Source organism: Felis catus, chromosome B3 (assembly GCF_018350175.1).
Source record: "Felis catus isolate Fca126 chromosome B3, F.catus_Fca126_mat1.0, whole genome shotgun sequence".
NCBI classification, from domain to species: Eukaryota; Metazoa; Chordata; class Mammalia; order Carnivora; family Felidae; genus Felis; species Felis catus.
The window spans coordinates 131334425-131353071 of NC_058373.1; the positions used below are offsets into that span (position 1 = coordinate 131334425).

The 18647-nt window shown below is 41.5% G+C and overlaps 1 protein-coding gene across 2 annotated transcripts in view; it reads right to left on the bottom strand.

The window, feature by feature from the left end:
- The window catches only part of GALC (galactosylceramidase), a 147916-nt gene that overhangs the window by 1891 nt on the left and 127378 nt on the right, over positions 1 to 18647 (bottom strand). The window lies entirely within an intron of this gene.

Below are 18647 nucleotides of genomic sequence, written 5' to 3' on the forward strand. Positions count from 1 at the left end.
TTAAGATTCTCTCTCTGTCCTCTGCCTCTCTCTCTCTCTCCCTCCCTCTCTCCCTTTCTCTCTTTCTGTCTCACCCTTTCTCTCTATCTCTCAAAAAGCAAATATAATAAAATAGAATTAAAATTAAAAAAGAAATATTATTATCCTGGAATAACCACACATTCACATCTATGCACCCCTCATGGTGAACTCCTACTCATCCTTCAAGACCCAACTTATATGCTATATTTCTGAGAAGTTTTTTTTTCTGGCTTACCCAGTTCTACTGGGGTTGGGGGCCAGGGTGGTGGTGAAGGACATGGAGAAAATAAATCATAGAAAAAAATGATGAAATATTAGCGATCCACCAGTTTTCTAACCTCTTTACATGAAGAACACTTGTTCAAGCAAATGTTGATATGGAAGCCAATACGTAAAACATGAAAACATAAAAAATGGATGAGCTCTGGCTAAAAGAGGGATAGGAGGCCAGTAATAATTCCCTGGGCTTCCACAATGCACCCCCATCACAGTGAAACTTTTATCCCACAGTTTGAAAACCACTTATCCAATCTAATTGTCATTTTACAAATGAGGGAACTGATATGGAATTCAATGTCAGGAAATGGCTGATACAATTGTTTCATGGGGTTCTCCCAAAACAGAGATGACAATAATAACATGGTATTAATACCGCCCCTTCCTGGCTTTGGCAGGCACAATTTATCAATCCCATATGCAGCCTCAGAATCCTTCTCAAGGCACCATTTGAGTAAACTGCTAACAGCTAACTAGAGTTGATATTTAAGATTAATTTATTTACCATTGCTGTTCGCAATAATTTTTCCTGTCCTAAATGCTAACACATATTATTTTATAACCATCCCATTATTAACAAAAGTCATTAATATTTAAAGGGGGTAGAAAAGGCTTGAATAGGATAACATAAGCCAACAGAAATCTCTTTTTTTTACATTTAATTAATGGTTTTACACTACATTTGGGGGGAGTTGACCTTCTAAATCTAGTAGTATAAAGCAAACAATTACTATCTGATTACATTTTCTTTACTAGATTAAAATGTAAAAATAAAGGTGCTCTATCTATTTCTTGGTGGTGGTGGGCAACATCAACTCAAAAGTAAAAAGATGCTGGGGTGTCTGGGTGGCTCAGTCAGTTAAGCATCAGACTTGGGCTCAGGCCATGATCTCACGGTTCATGAGTTCAAGCCCCGCACTGGGCTCTATGCTGACAGATCAGAGCCTAGAGCCTGTTTCAGATTCTGTGTCTCCCTCTTTCTCTCTGCCGCTCCCCAACTCATGCTCTGTCTCTCTGTCTCTCAAGAATGAATAAACATTAAAAAAATTTTTTTTTAAATAAAAAGGTGGGAGGGCACCCTTGTTTTTTAACTGTCTAGGGTTTCATTGATTTGAGCTGGAAGTAAAAGAGCAAAACATTTCAAAGTCTGATTCTGGCTTAGCCTTTATCATTTTTAAAATATTCAGCTCTTGGGGCACCTGGGTGACTCAGTTGGTTAAACATCTAACTCTTGATTATGGCTCAGGTCATGATTTCAAAGTTCAAGGGATCAAGCCCCATATCAGGCTCCGTGGTGGCAGTGTAAAACCTGCTTGGGATCCTCTGTCTCCCTCTCTCTCTACCCCTCCCCTACTCGTGCTTGTTTGATCTAAACAAATAAACTTTTAAAAAATTAAAAATAAAATAAAATATTCAGCTTTCTCTTATTAATATTTGCCTTTGGGAGCTCCTGGGTGGCTCAGTTGGTTAAGCGTCCAACTCTTGATTTTGGCTCATGTCATGATCTCACAGTTCATGAGATAGAGCCCCATGTTGAGCTCAGTGCTGAGAGCACACAGCTTGCTTGAGATTCTCTCTCTCCCCATCCCTCTTCCCCTTGTGCCCATGTGCGTGCTCACTCTCCCTTTCTCTCTCAAAATAAATAAAATAAACTTAAAAAAAGAAATTGCCTTTGTGGGGAAAGACGTGAATATCCTTTACCAGTCAACAGAGCTGATTCAAACATATTGGCTATGTACAAGACATAGGTAGGCTTGAAGGCACATCATACAGCCATCTGCTGGCTCTGAGACCCAGTCTCTCTCCTTAAGTTCCTGCGCTCGGGTTCAGGACCTGCTACTCCAAAATGTGTAGCACCTTGGCATATTAAATACCTTAAGTTGAAGGCATCTTTTTTTTAAATGTCAGAAGCAAGAATTTCGCTCTGACCTCTCCCACCATCTGCTGCCCTTCTTCCCTGAAATAAGTCATAAAATTCCTCTGGGAAACGTATGTGGCCTGTACAAGGAGAAGGGAAGACATTCTTATCACCAGAGATGGGAATTTGGGGCCAAGAAATCTGTACAAACTTGGTTAAATTAACCCTTACCTTCCTGGTTACTTCTTCACCATTTACTACCCCCAGCCCAATCCCTTTGTCTTGTCAATTCTGCACAAATATGTGGTTTTTGTCTAACGGATATTAAAGCTTCCTGCTCTGGTCACTTCTCCAGATCTTCATTTTCTTGTGAGGGCTCCCATGGATGTTTAAATATACACTAACATTTGAATGTTTTTCTCCTGTTGATCTGTCTTTGTCAGTTTTATTTTCAGATGCAGGCAGGGACCCTAATAGGGTTTAGGAAAAATTTTCCTCCCCTACACCTGCCTATAGGCTCTTAAAACAGAAAAAGTCTTCCCTTTTGGAAGAACAGGGGGGAAAGTCATTGCCCTTCTCCCCACCCCCTTACTCCTCTTCCTCATAAGGAGGGGTCATTTATCTGCTTAGGCTGGTTGGGACAGAGCACGTAGGCCTACTGCCAAGTCCCAAGTCTCCATCCATCTTTCTCCATCTCTCCCACTCTCTGGCCTGTTTTCACATTAACTGTAAACTAGCCCCCCTCCTCCATGCAGTCAGCCAGTGAGAGAGAGTATCCTTGTGTCTGGGTTGCGGGTTCAATGGGAGGTGGAGGAGAGACCAGACAGAGAATGGAGGGGAAGCCCATTTGGGCCTCAAGTTCACTTCTCAATGTCCAGTGCTGCAACTGACAGACTCTGATCTCTTTGTGATTCTGAGTTGTAGAATTTGAAGGACAAAGTCAACATAAAGTCTCTTCAGGAACCCCAATATTGCCCAAGATGAGGCTCTGTGCACATTGTATTTGTGCATGTATATGTGTGTTAGTTAGTACATGTCTCCTTGTTCGTCATGGTTCCAGACACACCAGAAAACTTCCAAACATCTGCTAATGCAAATTTTAAGTGGTCTTTAAGATCAGTAAGGCTCAACCAAGTGGGAAAACTTTCATTTTTCAAAAAAGGTTCTGCGATGGGATCCTCATTACCTCCACCCCTCCACTGCACCCCTGTGCTGCAAGCACCTGCCCCATACACAGGTTCATGGAGCTTTGCTGGGAGCACTTTATTGCATGTCACACATCAGTTGTCTTCTCTCCAAAAGTAGTGTAGTGTCAGTGTCCTGGGTCTCTCACAGGACTAGATGGTGAAACTAAACTTCTACCCTCCCATCCATGTCACTTCCACACTCTCTTTGTGTGTCTCTTTGTCTAATCACTACTAGGAGTGACCATGAAATACCTAAGCGCCCTGTAACTGACCACAGTTAGACAAGACATGCCTTTTCCTTCTCTGGGTTTAGAGTCCAACAAACCTTCCTGACACTTGTCTCAATTCCTAGCAGCAGATCCGTTTTCTGGCTTAAATCATGAGCCTTCAAAAGACTGATTTCTTGGGAGCCTGATATGAAGCTCTGATTAGCTACTACATATATTGATATATATGGTGAGGAATATGGGAGGAGTTTCAAATCCTCGGGTTATCTCTGAAACCAGAATATATACCCTACTCTCACTGTTTTAGGGCTAAAGCATCTGCAAGCTTATAATAAACTTGCCTCCAAAAACCTGCTTGTCAAGTACTTTGACTTAGGCCTTAATTCATAAATGTCTCCGGGACCTTGGAAATCTTTATGTAAAAATTTTCATTTCTGTTTTTAATAACTTACTAGCAAATATAAATATAAAAGAAATATATCCATATAGTAATACAAATTCAAATATTACTAGACCTGCTCAAAAGCTAAAAACTAAGTTTTCCTGAGGTGCCCGGATGGCTCAGTTGGTTGAGTGTCTGACTCTTGGTTTCAGCTCAGGTCATGATCTCATGGTTCATGGGTTCAAGCCCCACATCAGGATCCATGCGGATGGTGTGGAGCCTTCTTGGGATTCTCTCCATCTTCTTTTCTCTCTGCTTCTCTGTCTCTCTCCTGCTCAAACGTGCTCTCTCTCTCTCTCTCTCTCTCTCTCTCTCTCTATGTAAAAATAAATAAATGAACTTAAAAAAAAAACAACTAAGTTTTCTTTCCCCCTCTGCAACCAAGAGTTCCATTTCTCAGAGGTAATAACTCCTTCTTTTGTATAATTCTTTTTTTTTTAAGTTTTTTTATTTATTTGAGAAAGAGAGAGAGAAAAAAAAAGAGAGAGAAAGAGAGAGAGAGAGACCATGCACAAATGGGGAAGGGGAAGAGAGAGAGTGAGATAGAGAGAAAGAGAGAGAGAGAGAGAGAGAGAGAGGGAGAGAGAGAGAATCCAAAGCAGCCTCCATGCTGTCAGTGCAGAGCCTGACACAGGGCTCCATACCAAAACTACGCACAAGTTCATGACCTGAACTGAAATCAAGAGTCAGACACTTAACCAACTGAGCCACCCAGGTGCCCCTGTGTAATTCTTATGGACTCACTTCCACAATACTAAGTGGGTGCATACACTGTATTTCTTAATTTGCTAACTTTAAGCGTGATATATTGACTCTCAGCAATGAAAATGAGAGATTGAGTTCATTCACACTGCCTCTAATACTGTGTCTTCTGTATTTCTGCCAGTCATATTTTTTATTCTCTAATTTATATTCACAAATCTTACTTATGCATTTTGAGTCTTTGAACCATTGGCTTCACACAATATCTTGGCCCATTAACTTTAGACAATATGTGATGGTGATGGAACAGGACCCCCATATTTGCCTTAGTGTCTCCTCACACCTTCCCAATCTTTGTCTCCTTTCCCCCTCAGTCCAACATGTCATTAACTTTATATGGCCAATGTCAAGGTTTATAACATGTGCATCAATGTAAAATAAATCTAAGAGTTTCATGCTTTATTTATTGTCTAAAAGTTTTCTGTCTTACTGGACTGCCCTCATCCTGGACCTTCTGCTAGACAGAGAAGGCTCTGGTCATGACTTTTATTTTTGTCTTCTCCCATCTGTGTTGCTGGGCTGCCAATTTCTTCAATTCCTGGGATATATAAGGCCAAAAAGAAAAAAAAGAGTCTGGCCTACTTTCTTTTCTTCAGCTTTCAATGTCTTCTTATGTTTGTTTTATATTTAATGTCTAAGATTTTTAGTTGTACTTAGTAGGGAAAGTAGAAAGTGTGTCTACTCCATTTTCTGAGAAACAGAAGTCTGATTTCCTTTGTAACTTTTCCAGAATATATATGTTTTTCATATTATCTCTCTGGGTAGTAAAACCCCTGAATCCTCACATGTCAAAAAATGTCTTTACTTTGTCCTCACTAGATACATAGTTTATCATGAGAATATAAAGACTTCTAGGTTCAAGGACTTCTGGTTTTAGCTCTAATATGTAAAGAGCTTGGAAACTGTCCTTCTTCTCTTTACAACCATAAAGAGCTGAAAAGCCTGAAAATCAATGACTTGTCATGGTCCCAGCAGAGAACTGAGGTTTCAGGGCAAACCGCGACCTAAAATCTAAAGAGATGGGTGGATCCAGAGAGCCATTGCAGGGATCTGTTTACGTGCAACAGAAGCCACTGGAGCCATAAACTGATAGAAACACTTAAATGGTAATTTTGACAAATTGCTGGAGGCTAGATGCACTAGCATCAGGGTGAGGAACTCTTAGGGACTACAGCCTTCGGGGTGCCCCGACACATTGTTGGGTTTTTACTCTTGGAGCCCCATTAGATTCTCATGGTGAAGATCTAAGAAAGATCCCCTCATGGCTCTGACAGGAAAAGGGGGAAGATAGCTATTGTCAATACTCTCCACAGAAAAAGCCAGGAGAAAAGACTACCAGAAGTGTATCCCACTTGGGGGTAAGACATTTTCTCTCTCCAGTCATCCTATTTCAGCTAGTCCGGAATGGGGAGGAGGTCATGAGTGATTGGGAAACACTCATGAAGGTCACAGCCCTGTGACACAAACCTGCTAAAAAACTGAGATTTAACCAAAAGATTACAAAATGCTTCACCTCCCACATACCTGACCACCAGACCAGAAGGGATCAGTATAAAGAGTGGATTGCAACCGAAAGAGTTGTAAGACATAGACTCTCTCTGAAGTACTTAGAGAAGCCCAAAGCCAATGAGGGAGATAAAAACAAGGTCACTAGAGGAATTTGAGGTTTCTGACACCTGGATCTACAGCAAACATTAAACACAACTCAATGCCTTCTCAAATTGGCATAAAATATCACTAAAGGCCCATTTACTTCTGATTCTGTTAACCAACACCTTGGGCTTTCAGCCAAAAATTACGTGGCATGCTATAAAAGGAAACAGAAAACAGTCCGAAGAGACAAAGCAAGCATCAGAGCCAGACTCAGATATGACATCGATATTGGAATTACACAGGGGATTTAAAATCACTATGATTAATATGTTAAGGGCTCTCATGGGAAAAGTAGACAACTTGGAAGAAGAGATAGATGGGTAATGTAAGCAAGAGTGACTATGTTCTCATGGTCTCCTCGAATAATTATTAATAGTGCCTCCTTTTTACTTTCAAACCTGTCCTGGAGTAGGTAACAAAACATATGGGCATCTATTCATATGTCACCCTAACAGACATCGGATGCTGTTTCCACAAATATTTAATTCCATTTTTCTTTTTTGAAAGCTCCTTGAAGAATAGATACTCTACTGCTGCTGATTTGGGTTTTTTTAGTTTGGTTTTAGCAAAATTTGAAACTTTACAGGTGTCTTGACTATCCATCACAGCTATGCCAGAATGTTTCCCAATTTGTAGAAATTGAATTGTTTATGGTTTGAATTTTTCATTCAAAAGTTTTAAGAGTCCCATCAATATGAAGCCATCAATAATCTAAAGGTCATTTTTCTAAAAGGCAAAAAAAACTAGGAACACAAGGTGTAGAGGATAAAACTAGGATTGTTTGCCCATTCTCCTTTATCTGGTAACCTCCTCCCTCCCAACCCCACTGTGAAAGCAGCCATTTTGTAAACAAAACCCTGGCCACTGGTCACAGTTCATTGGTCTGGGGCAGATACTTGCCACCGTATGAGCCAATCAGAGCCAGCCAGAGTCCTTTCTAGGAGTGTATTAATTAGATCTCAAAGAGAATCCATGATTCTCTGGGTAGGTAAGGCCCAAAGATGTAAAGCTTTGGAATTATTGGTGGGTATTCCTTAATCTGGTGGAGAAAGAGGGAGAAAGAAAGGAAGCAAAGGGAGAAAGAGACAGACATTAATGAAGCCAATCACAGAAAGAAGCAAAATTCAGAGACAAAGAGAAAGCCTTAATGTCATTTGAATACCTGCTTGTAGTCATTTCTAAGGCTAATGGTCTCCTTATCTTTCCTGTGGCCTGATTGTTCTCATCTTCCCCCAAATACCCAGATTCCTGCCAATAAATTTCCTTTTTTCCATAAGCAGACTGAGTTTGCTTTCTGTCACCTTTGGGTTGAGGAGTCCTAACTAATACAAGAGGTTAATGTATGTGTCCCATTTAAGAAGGATCTTATGACAGGGAGTTCACAGAGAAGCTACACAGTTAAAAGCCTTTACTTCTAAGCTGAGATGCCCTCAAGCAATCTGCTGCAATTTCTCTACTTACCATTTAGGAATCTAAAGGCAATTTTTTTATATCCTTTCCTCGCTTGCTGTATCTCTAGAGTCATTCAACCACCCTTATCCTTTCAACTGTTTCCATTAAGGAAAATAGCACAGACTTTTAAAGAAAAGGTTGTTTGGCCTCATAATCCCCCTGATTAAAAATCTCTCTCTTTTTTTTTTTCTATGTAAGCCATTTCCAGTACTTACTTTTAAAGCATCAAGGCCTGACTTTGAAGCTCATGAATCCATACAAAGTGTCTTTGTTATAGGCTGAATTGCGCCTCTCCTCACAAATTCATATGTTGAAGCCCTAAACCCCAGTGCCTCAGAATGTGACTGTATTTGGAGACAGGGTCTTTAAAGAAGTGATTAAGTTAAAATGAGGTCACTTAGTGTGGACCCTAATCCAATATGACTGGTATCTTTGTAAGAGTAGGAAATAAGGGCACAGAACCGTACAGAGGGAGTAGGTGGCCTCATACAAGCCAAGGAGCAAGCCTTCCGAAGAAACCAACTCTGTCAAAAAAACTTTTTTTAATTTTTTTAACGCTTATTTATTTTTGAAAGAGAGAGAGACAGAGCATGAGCAGGGGGAAGGGCAGGGAGCGAGGGAGACACAGAATCCGAAGCAGGCTCCAGGCTCTAAACTGTCAGCACAGAACCCGACGTGGAGCTCGAACTCACAGACCATGAAATCATGACCTGAGCCAAAGTCAGACACTGAACTGACTGAGCCACTCAGGCACCCTGTCAACATCTTGATCTCAGACTTTCAGCTTCCAAAATTGTAAGAAAATACATTTCTGTGGTTAAACCACCCAGTCTGTGGTAGTTTGTTATGGCAGCCTTAGCAAACTAACATCATCTGTATTAGCCAGTGTTCTCCAGAGAAACAGAAGCAATAGGAAAGATAGATGGATAGGTAGGTGATAGGTAGATAGATGATAGATAGATAGATAGATAGATAGATAATAGATAGACAGATAAGGAATTGGCTCATGTTATTGTGAAGGCCAACAAAATCTCATGATCTGCGAACAGCAAGCTTAAGACCCAAAAGAGCCAATGATACAATTTTGAGCTGACTGCCCACAGACTTGAGACCCAGGAAAGCCTGATGTTTCAATTCAAGTCCAAAGGCAGGAAAAAAAAAAACCCGATGTCCCATCTCAAAGGCAGTTAGACTGGAGGATTGCTCTCTTATTTGTGGAAGGGTCAGTTTTTTTGGTCTATTCGGGCCTTTAACTGGTTGGATGAGGCCCACCCACACTGGGGAGGGCAATCTGCTTTACTCGGTCTACCAACTTAAATGTTTATCTCACTCAGAAACACCCTCACGGACACACCCAGAATAATATTTAACCAAATGCCTGGGCACCAGTCAAGTTGACACATAAAATTAACCACGGCACTGTCTTCTAAAATGAGGTATATAACTTAGCCACCTAAAATCCTAAATTATTGAAATCAAGACCCACCTAAGCTCTCCACAAGTATATTAGATGCCATCTAGATAGCAGTCATCTGATATCTCAATGATCCATTGATTAAGGCACATAAAGCTTCAAGTAAAACTGTCCTGCCTGCCAGCAACTTTAATTTCCAAGTCAGGTACCATCAGGATGTGTCAAAGATAACAAACCTATGGGGAGAGAGCTTTCACACAGGAGCAGTGCCTGGAGGCACTTCACTTTTTACAACCATTTTCACTCTCCTCTAATCTAGTGCATTTTATGAGGAATAAAAGGAGTTTCCATATTAAAGTTTGCTTTCGGCAGCCTGGTATATGCCTCACCACTGGAGAGGGCAATCGGCAAAGCTGCTATCGTTCCACACACCTCTGGGGCTTGTCAGCACTCTGTCAGTTCAGCTTATCCTTATCTTTGGCACCCAGCTCCCTTCAATGTTGACATGTAGAAGGATAATGGCTAATTATCAATTGCAGCCCCTGAAATGTGGCTGATTGGGTTGTAATATGTGGAACTGGATAAAGAAAGCTTTGTGTAGGAACTTTGTGAATTAGCAGAAAATTACACCAGTGCCTTACAAGTTAAAAGTGCCAGGAAGTTGAACAGCACGGAAGAAGAGAGAACCAACATCCTTTCCTGGGCTTGTTTCCTTCCTCCTGTTAAGCTTGCTGAACGTCCTTCATCCCCACACATCAAACCACTTACGATTCTATCCTCAAAGTGCTTACTCTTTGAAACTTCTTTAGGAAATAAGAAAATTATCAGTTGTCAAGAGATGTCCATTTTGTTTTCACATTCAACACAAGAATATTCAATACTGAACCACCTGGGTAAATGCAAGATCATTTACATATACGTGTCAGGCAAATATAGGCAGGGATTGATATATGCAGAGTTCTGAGAAAAAAGGGAAAGGATGGTTGAAGAGTCCATTCGCTCATCCAAAGGATCTTCACAGAAACAGCATGGTTGGGGCAAAACTTTCTCCCAGTCTTGTGAATGTTTTGATATGTAGGTCGATCATACATCCAGGTTTGCCGGGGATAGCCCTGGCTTCCTCTTGTTCTCCCCCTTGTAACTATTAATAGTACCTCTCTTCCCTCTCAAGGGTGTCCCTATTGATTTGTCTCCCTGTAATCGAGCCCTTGTGGAAAGAGGCTCTCAAGCAAAAGAATAACCTTCCTACTGGGAACTTGAGTCTCACCACAGATCAGACCCACTAGCTGGCCCTTTCCAGCTCTTCACAGGCCAGATTCAGCCAGTTTTAGCAAGACAACACCAAGAGATGTTTGGTGACCCAGCTCAATGTCTGACGTGGAAAGAGCTATGGAACCCGAGAGGTTCCTCCTCCACCTTCCCAGGATAGCATCCAGGAGACCACATTACATTTAATCATGTATCTTCAGGTTCTTCCTGGCAGTAATCGTCTCTCAGACTTGGTTTTTGCTGACCCTGGCAGTTTTGAGTAGTGTTGATCAGGTATTTCATAGAATGTCCCCAGCTGGAGTTTGCTTGATGTTTTTCTCATGATTACACTGGAGTTACGGGTATTTGGGAGGAAGACCGCAGAGGAAAAGTGACAGTTTTCTCGCATCTTTGCTACTAGCGTGACTTATCACTGTCGATGTTGTTGACCTTGGCCACCTGGCGGAGGTACTCTTTGTCAAGTTTACTTTCTGTAAAATTATTCTTTTTTCCCCATTTCCATATTGTGCTCTTTGGAAGGAAGTCACTATGCACAGCCTGCGTTTAAGGAGTGGGGAGCTGTACTCCACCTTCTTGAGGACAAGGAATCTACATAAATTATTTTTAATTTATCTTTTAATTAATCTTTTAATTAATCTTCTGTACAGGTTTTTTCTTCTCCTCCATTTATTTAATTATTCAATCGTTTATGTCAATATGGACTACTGGATATTTATTTTATACTTTGGGTTATAATTCAATAGTATTTTATTTTCTTATTCATATTGTTCCAGATTGGGCCATTGGAGGTTCTTTCTATTGGCTACTATGTCTCCTTGACATACTCCCATCATTGTGGTCGGGATTCATTTTTTTTGTTTTGTTTTGTTTTGCTTTTGTTTTTGAGCATGTTCTGACTTTCTAACACTACAAGATGACCCAGGCTCGTCCTGTAAATTTCCTTCCCAGACCTAGAATCAGCCATTGCTCCAAAGAGCCCTGGATCCTTTTCCTGGAAAATCATACTAGAAACCAAGGTCTGAGCGTAAACATGTGCTAAATTCGGATTCACCCCAATCCAACTGAATTGTGAAGAAGCCTTTAAATATCAGCCTATTTCTTGCACATAATAAATAGATAAGCTAATTTTCCCCATCTTACTTACAGATACAAATCATTTTTGGCCTTTTTATAAGAATGCTTCTATCCTAGCGCCTACTGATTGGATAACATTGGTGAGGTAAATAAAATTAAAATGATAATAATAATAATAGTAATGGTTATAGCTATGAGGAAGACATTAAGCTAAATACTGTACAGACATTATCTCATTATATCCTAATGGCATCTTTGAGACATGGGCACTATTATTATGCCATTTTGTAGATGATGAAAGTAGTATTGCCCTTGATTGTCATTCTGAGAACTACACAAGAAATCACTTGTAAACCCCCTAGCACAGAGCATGTAGAAGTTGCTCAATAAATCATTATTTTCTCACTTCTTTGCCTCTAGATAAAAAGAAAATGGGCAAACTTCAGCAAGACATTAACTGTAAAAGTTCAGCTCATGGTTTGCAAGACGAAAAATACAGGGGTCATATTAGCTCATTTGTTTTCTTTGTTGCTATCAAAATGTGATCTGACTCACAAAGGCTGAAAATCAACCTCCTTCATGAAAGATTTCAAACAAAGTGAAGATATATTTATCTGATAGTCAAGTCTGTTTACAGAGTTGCCCTTTCAATAACCCAAATTCCCAGACACCAGGAGAACCCAGACAACATTTCTGGAGATCTTTAAGTAGTCTAAGATTCTTTTCTAAAACGTTAATGTTTGAATTAAGATGGAGAAAACATTAAATAAATCCACCACACCACCTCAACTTATGAAGCTACTGAAATTGTATAAAGTTACCAAACACTTAAATAACATGCAGAAAAGTTCTGGAAGCTTTGTCTCTCCACGGAAGTAATTTCACTACTGTGATCAATCTTGGGCAAAAAGGTCGAACCACATGCAAATTTGCTGGCTTTCCTAGAACAGACAGAATATCCTGAAGAGTAAAATTCTTTTTTTCAGTCTCCACTGTCTTTTCCAACATTCCCCCATCCAGATATCTTAGGAAGATGAAAATTGAGACTTGCAGGCAAAACCAAGGACATGCATCTCAGAAACAGCTAAAGTGGCATCAGGATTTCGACCAGCTCTGAAAACACCCTTTCACAGCCCCTGTGCTGGCCTCACCACAGCAAGAAGCTCTATTCATGGCAGACCCATTTCCAAACTTCTAAGGGCAACATGCTCCACTTGAAGAGCCCTTGCCTTCCTTCCTGACACTCCAGATCATCTCTGACAGCCAGGTGTAAGACCCACCTGCTCTGAAAAGCCATCCCCATTGGCGGTCTGCTGTCAGTCTTGGACTCCCCAGATTTTGCTCCTTGAACAAATCTCTGGGACCTCCCCTCACAACAGATGGACATCCAGTGTCTCCGGCTGAATTAGGAGCTCTCCCAGGCCTGTTGCTATCTTTCAGTTCTCTCTCCTGCTAAGCCTAGCCCGGATGGCCTCGATAACTATTTCTGAGCTCTTCTCATTGATTGATTATACCTGGGGTGATAGCCTTGGTCTTTAGAGGTAAAACCAGAGCAACGATGTCTTCCACCCTAACTGTGGGCCGCAGGGGGCTTGGTGGGTACCTGCCCTCAGCAAAGGTTTTCTAGAGCTCCAAGAATGTTCCTTTGATCAGATTCCTCTGCAAGGGAATAATGGAGCTTAAAACTTTTTTTTTAACAAAAGGGCATAAAAAGTGAATTTAAAAGCAAATGGGCCAAGGATTTTCCCTAGGAAGTCTTTCAATTTCACACATAGCAAATTCCTATGGTATGGACCTATTAGAAATGCTTTTTTTAGTGTCTTTATGCATATTTATTATGTTCCTCTGCAGCTCTATTACTGCTTAATTTGACACCACGCCTCCAAAGCCACATCTTCTTTCTTCTCAAACTATTAAAAAGGGGCAAAATATTTTAATCATGAAGCTCTGTATAATTTAGAGATTATCTGCTGTCTGCATGAGTTACAGCAATAATCAAAGAGAGGCTGGGGATTTATAAAACTAAGGCCCTAATTTCTTGACAGGTGTTCTGTTTGGTATGGAATTAACCTCTTTTCACATGTTCTATATACATAAGAGCAAATCATTAAATACATCCTTGGTACACATAGAATAGACAGGAGACAGAATCTACTAGGTGAGAACTACCCATGACCTCCGTAAGCCAGGTTCTATTATTCACTGACGAGAGAGAAATAAATGATGGGGGATTCTATCAGCTGCACAGTCGGAATGTGCTTGAACAGTCCATTTGGCAGCCCTGGGGGGACCAGGAGTTTTGATCCAGCTACTGGTTACATTCTCCACTGGAGCCAAACAGAAGATTGGGGTTGGCTACTGGAACCCACACGACTTGCGAGTGCCCAGCCAGTTCAGTGCAGTGATTAAATCCATAGCACCCGGAGTCAGACAGAACTGGGTTTGAATCCTGGAGCCATGACCTGCTAGCTATGTGTCCCCTGGAAAGCCACATCACCTCCCAGAAGTCCAGTCTCCTCATTTCTATAACACTGACATTCGTCTCAGCTACCCACAGAGTGCTGTGAAAGAGGTAATGTGTGGACAGCACACAGCATAGTACCTGCCAAATAGTAACTGCTCAATTAATAACACTTCTTCTCCGGCAACCTGATTAGTGTCTTGTTATCCATTCATTGTTTGTTTGTTTGTTTGCCCACTCAACAAATACATTTTTGAGCCAGATACAAAGTACCAGGTGGTGACTATATACTGATGAATAAAGCCCTGTCCCTATCTCCATGGAACTCACCATCAGGAGGGGACACATGTATTAATCAAGTAAACAAATAAAACTTAACACTACATAAAAGTTCATAAAGGGGAAGATAAGGTGTGAAAGAAAGGAATGGAAAAAATGGGGGCAAGGAGGTATTTGGATAGAGTACTATAGCAGATGGAAAACATAATCAGAGTAACTGAGGAAAGTTTAGAGAAAGACTACTTGCTTAAAAAGCGTGAGGAAGGTTGAAAAGAGTAGCAGGAGTGGTAAAATTCTTTGGCAGGGCAGGCAAGAGGAAAACCAGCAATCTACCTTTACCAACCCAACAGAGCAGGGGAAGGAAGGTTTCTGCAGTTGCAGAAAAGATCCTGTTGACTGTGGCTTCTGATAGAGATGACAGAGCACCCATGGGACTCATCAGAGAGAGACCTCAAGGAATAAGGACCCTGAACCTCTCTCAACCCCTGACTTTTGATCCCAAGAGGAAGCCTGGTGTTGTCTCCCAGAACACGGAACAGAGTGGAGAAGGGTGGGAAGTGCATCTGAGGAGCATTAGAAACTATGCAACACAGGTAAACAAACACAAGCTTCTCTGAGAAGGGAGCCTATAAGTGGAGGAAACAAGATGGCAAAGGAACTAGCCCAGTCAAGTCAGGGAAGGATATTCAAGACAGAGGTAACTAACTGCACCTGCAAACGTCTTGAGGCGTGGATGTTTGGTGGGTCTGAGGACAAGCAGAGGTCAGTGGGGCATGACCACAAAGGGTGAAGGGGAGAAAAGAACATAATGAGTTTAGAGAAATTCTCAGGGATCACTGAACTCCCTGGGTCCTAGATCAAAACAGATAGATTTTCCTGCCCACCAACTGAGTGCCAGCCTCTATTTTTTGGCCTCCCAACTAGTAGAGGCTAAACCTTTGACCTTAGAGTAAGTTAAAAACTTAGAAAGTCTTCTGAACTCCTATTTCTAAATACCATTCTATCCCTCTGAAATACTGATTCTTCTTCTTCAATCTGTACCCAATGTTGAATCCAAAGTCAAGTTTGAGAACATTTCCTTGAAATCAGCCTGACTTAACCAGAAAGAGCTATTTAAGTAATGCCAGGTTGTGCTGAAAGATAGTCCAGGAAACTCTGATTGAAATATGCACCTTCTAGGGCACCTGGGTAGCTCAGTTGGTTAAGCGTCCAACTCTCGATTTCAGCTCAGGTCATGATCTCACAGTTGTGAGATAGAGCCCCGTGTTGGGCTCTGAGCCGACAGTGTGGAGCCTGCTTGGGATCATCTCTCTCTGCCTCTCCCCCGTTCTCATTCACTCTCTCCATCTCTCTCTCTCTCTCTCTCTCTCTCTCTCTCTCTCTCTCTCTTTCTCAAAATAAATAAATAAACATTTTTAAAAACATTGTAAAATATGTAGCTCGTTCTTCAGTGTCAGTTAGGGGAGTGGTAGTTCACCAGAGCTAATGAGAAATTACAGCTTCTTTCTAGCCCTACCATCTGAACCCAGGGACTCTCCAAGATAGGGGTGGCAAGGGCAGTTGAAGAGGGGTCCTTGGGTTCCAAGTGCCTTCCGTGAAGACACAGACAGTCCATGAGGCCAGTGCCATCGTAGCTGGAGGATGGTGTCATTAAAGAAAGGTTCAAAAATAGAGTCACATCCAGAGGTTAGATTGGAGTTGGTGGTTGTGGCTGGTAGAGGATAAGAATTGGATGGGAAACTTTATCACCAGTTAATTGAGCATGAACAACAGATGAGAAGTGGGATGGTGATTGTATTTCTCGCATTATTGTTTCCGATTCTTCATTCTCTTCTATTTTATAGAATTACACATCAATGTTGTTATGTAACTACAGTATCCCCCAGTGGTGTAAGCTATGTATACTTTTCTGCCTCTTTGATGTTCCCTAGCTGAGAGAGGCTTTCAATGGACTTGTGTGGTTTGATTCAATTTCCTATGGTCCTGTCATCTCCCATGAGAAGAGCATACCCGAAGAGTCCACGTGAGTAGATATGAGCCTGGCTGGAGTCCAGCCTGGCCCAGCCAAATTTAACCTGGATCAGGAAAACTGCAGCTGACCCACTGAAACCTGTGTTTATCACACAGCATTAGCTGAGCTGTTTGTTACTCAGCAAGGACTAACTAATACCAGATTTCTAGCAAATGTGTGGGGACAGTGGCTGGAATTGATGAGCAAATATGGGCAAGCTGGGGTAGTTTCTAGCATATCTTTATGTCAAACAGTGCACACTGTTATCTCAGGAAATGGCTGGCTGCAACCTACCTGGGATTTCATATCTATATTTTCAGTAATGCAATGCATGTAAGGGCCATGAATTTCACCCAAAATGACTAATCCAATGCCAGAGGATTCTACCAGTCAGAAGGCATGTTGGCATCATGTTACTCTTTTTCTTTGTTGTCAAAATTGTTAATTTCAAGACTTATGAAGTTTCAAGATCATGCTCCCACCTTGAGAGGCCCCACATATCAGATAATTGCAGTGTTTCCTTCTTCCCAGTGCCTTTACCTCACCCCCATTGCTTCCCAGACTATCTATTTGACCATTAACATGGCTTTTGTTCCCCAGCCCATCCACTAGTCCCATCTGGCCCACACTTGATCATACTCCTTCAGACATGATCCCACTAGAAAGAAGCTGGGAAATCTCTACCCAATGTTTGAAACAGTACCTAACTCACAGGTGAAATGTCAGTGCTTTTCTTGGAAACACCTGTAAAAAGAACTGGGAAGGGGCTTAATTATCTAATTCCTCCATTTCTCTACTAAACCCAAAATACAGATAGCAAAAGGAACAGCTCCAATAGCTTCAGAAAGAACTCATGCCAATGTGTGGCCCACTGGTTCAAAGCCCTGCAAGGTACCAGGTACTGTATGAGGGACTAGGAGGAGTATAAAGAATAAGAATAATTTTCCTGACCTCAAAGAGTTCATGGATTTAAAAAACCAAAGGGCGGGGTGCCTGGGTGGTTCAGTCGATTGAGCATCTGACTTCTGCTCAGATCATGATCTCACGGTTCATGGGTTCAAGGTCCACATTGGGCTTTGTGCTGACAGCACAGAGCCTGTTTCAGATTCTGTCTCCCTCTCTGTCTGTCCCTTCCCCATTTGTGATCTCTTTCTCTCAAAAAAAATTTTTTCAAAGGCTTAAGCAAACATTATTACTAAGAACAATCATACTTGCCAGTGAAAACTAGCTTATGAACTGGCCAAACTCTTTTATATATATGTCATTAAATCCTTGCAAAATACCTGCTATGGACCAAATGTTTGTGTCCCTCCCTCCAAAAGTCATATGTTGAAACCCTCGCAATGTGAAGGTATTTGGGGTGGAGCTCTGGGGAAGTAATTAGGGTTAGATTCGATCATGAGGATGAGGCCTTCATGATGAGTTTAATGTTCTTATAGAAAGAGAAGACAAGGGGTGCCTGGGTGGCTCAGTTGGTTAAGCATCCAACTTCAGCTCAGGTCTTGATCTCACAATTTATAAATTCCAGCCCTGCATCAGGTTCTGTGCTGACAGTGCAGAGCCTGGAGCCCGGAGCCTGCTTTGAGTTCTGTGTCTCCCTCTCTCTCTGCCCCTCCCCTGCTCTCTCTCTCTCTCTCTCTCTCTCTCTCTCCCTCTCAAATAAATAAACATTTTTTAAAAAATTTTCATAAAAAACATAAAAAGAAAGAGAAGACAAGATCTCGCTTTCTTTTTCTCCATGAAGAATGCAATCATGCTGGCATCCTGATCTCAGAATCCAGCCTCCAGAACTGTGAGGAATAAGTGTCTGTTGTTAAAGGCCCCAGTCTATGATATTCAGTTATAGCAGTCCAAACTGATTAAGACAATGCCCACTTTATAGCCCGAACAACAGAGGCTTGGAAAGGCCTATGGAACTCAAATAAGGTCACACAGCCCATAAGTGGTTGATGTGGCACTTAGGCTGGGTTCCTGGCTCTGACCCTGAAGACCATGTGCTTAGCCACTGCCCTTCCTCCCTCTCCGTGGTCACAATGCGGTAAGGCAAGAGTCCCAATAAAAGCGTTTACCAAGCGAGATGGCCATTGAGCGGACAAAGTGGTTCTCGGGGGCATAGAGAACCATACTACAAAGAAGATAAACGATGAGTAAGAGACCTGAAGACCGCATCAGATTTTACACACAGAAATAAAAGGAAAAGGCATTTGCTCAAAAGGAACAGTATTTGCAAAAGCATAGAGGTATCAAAGAGCACAGACCAT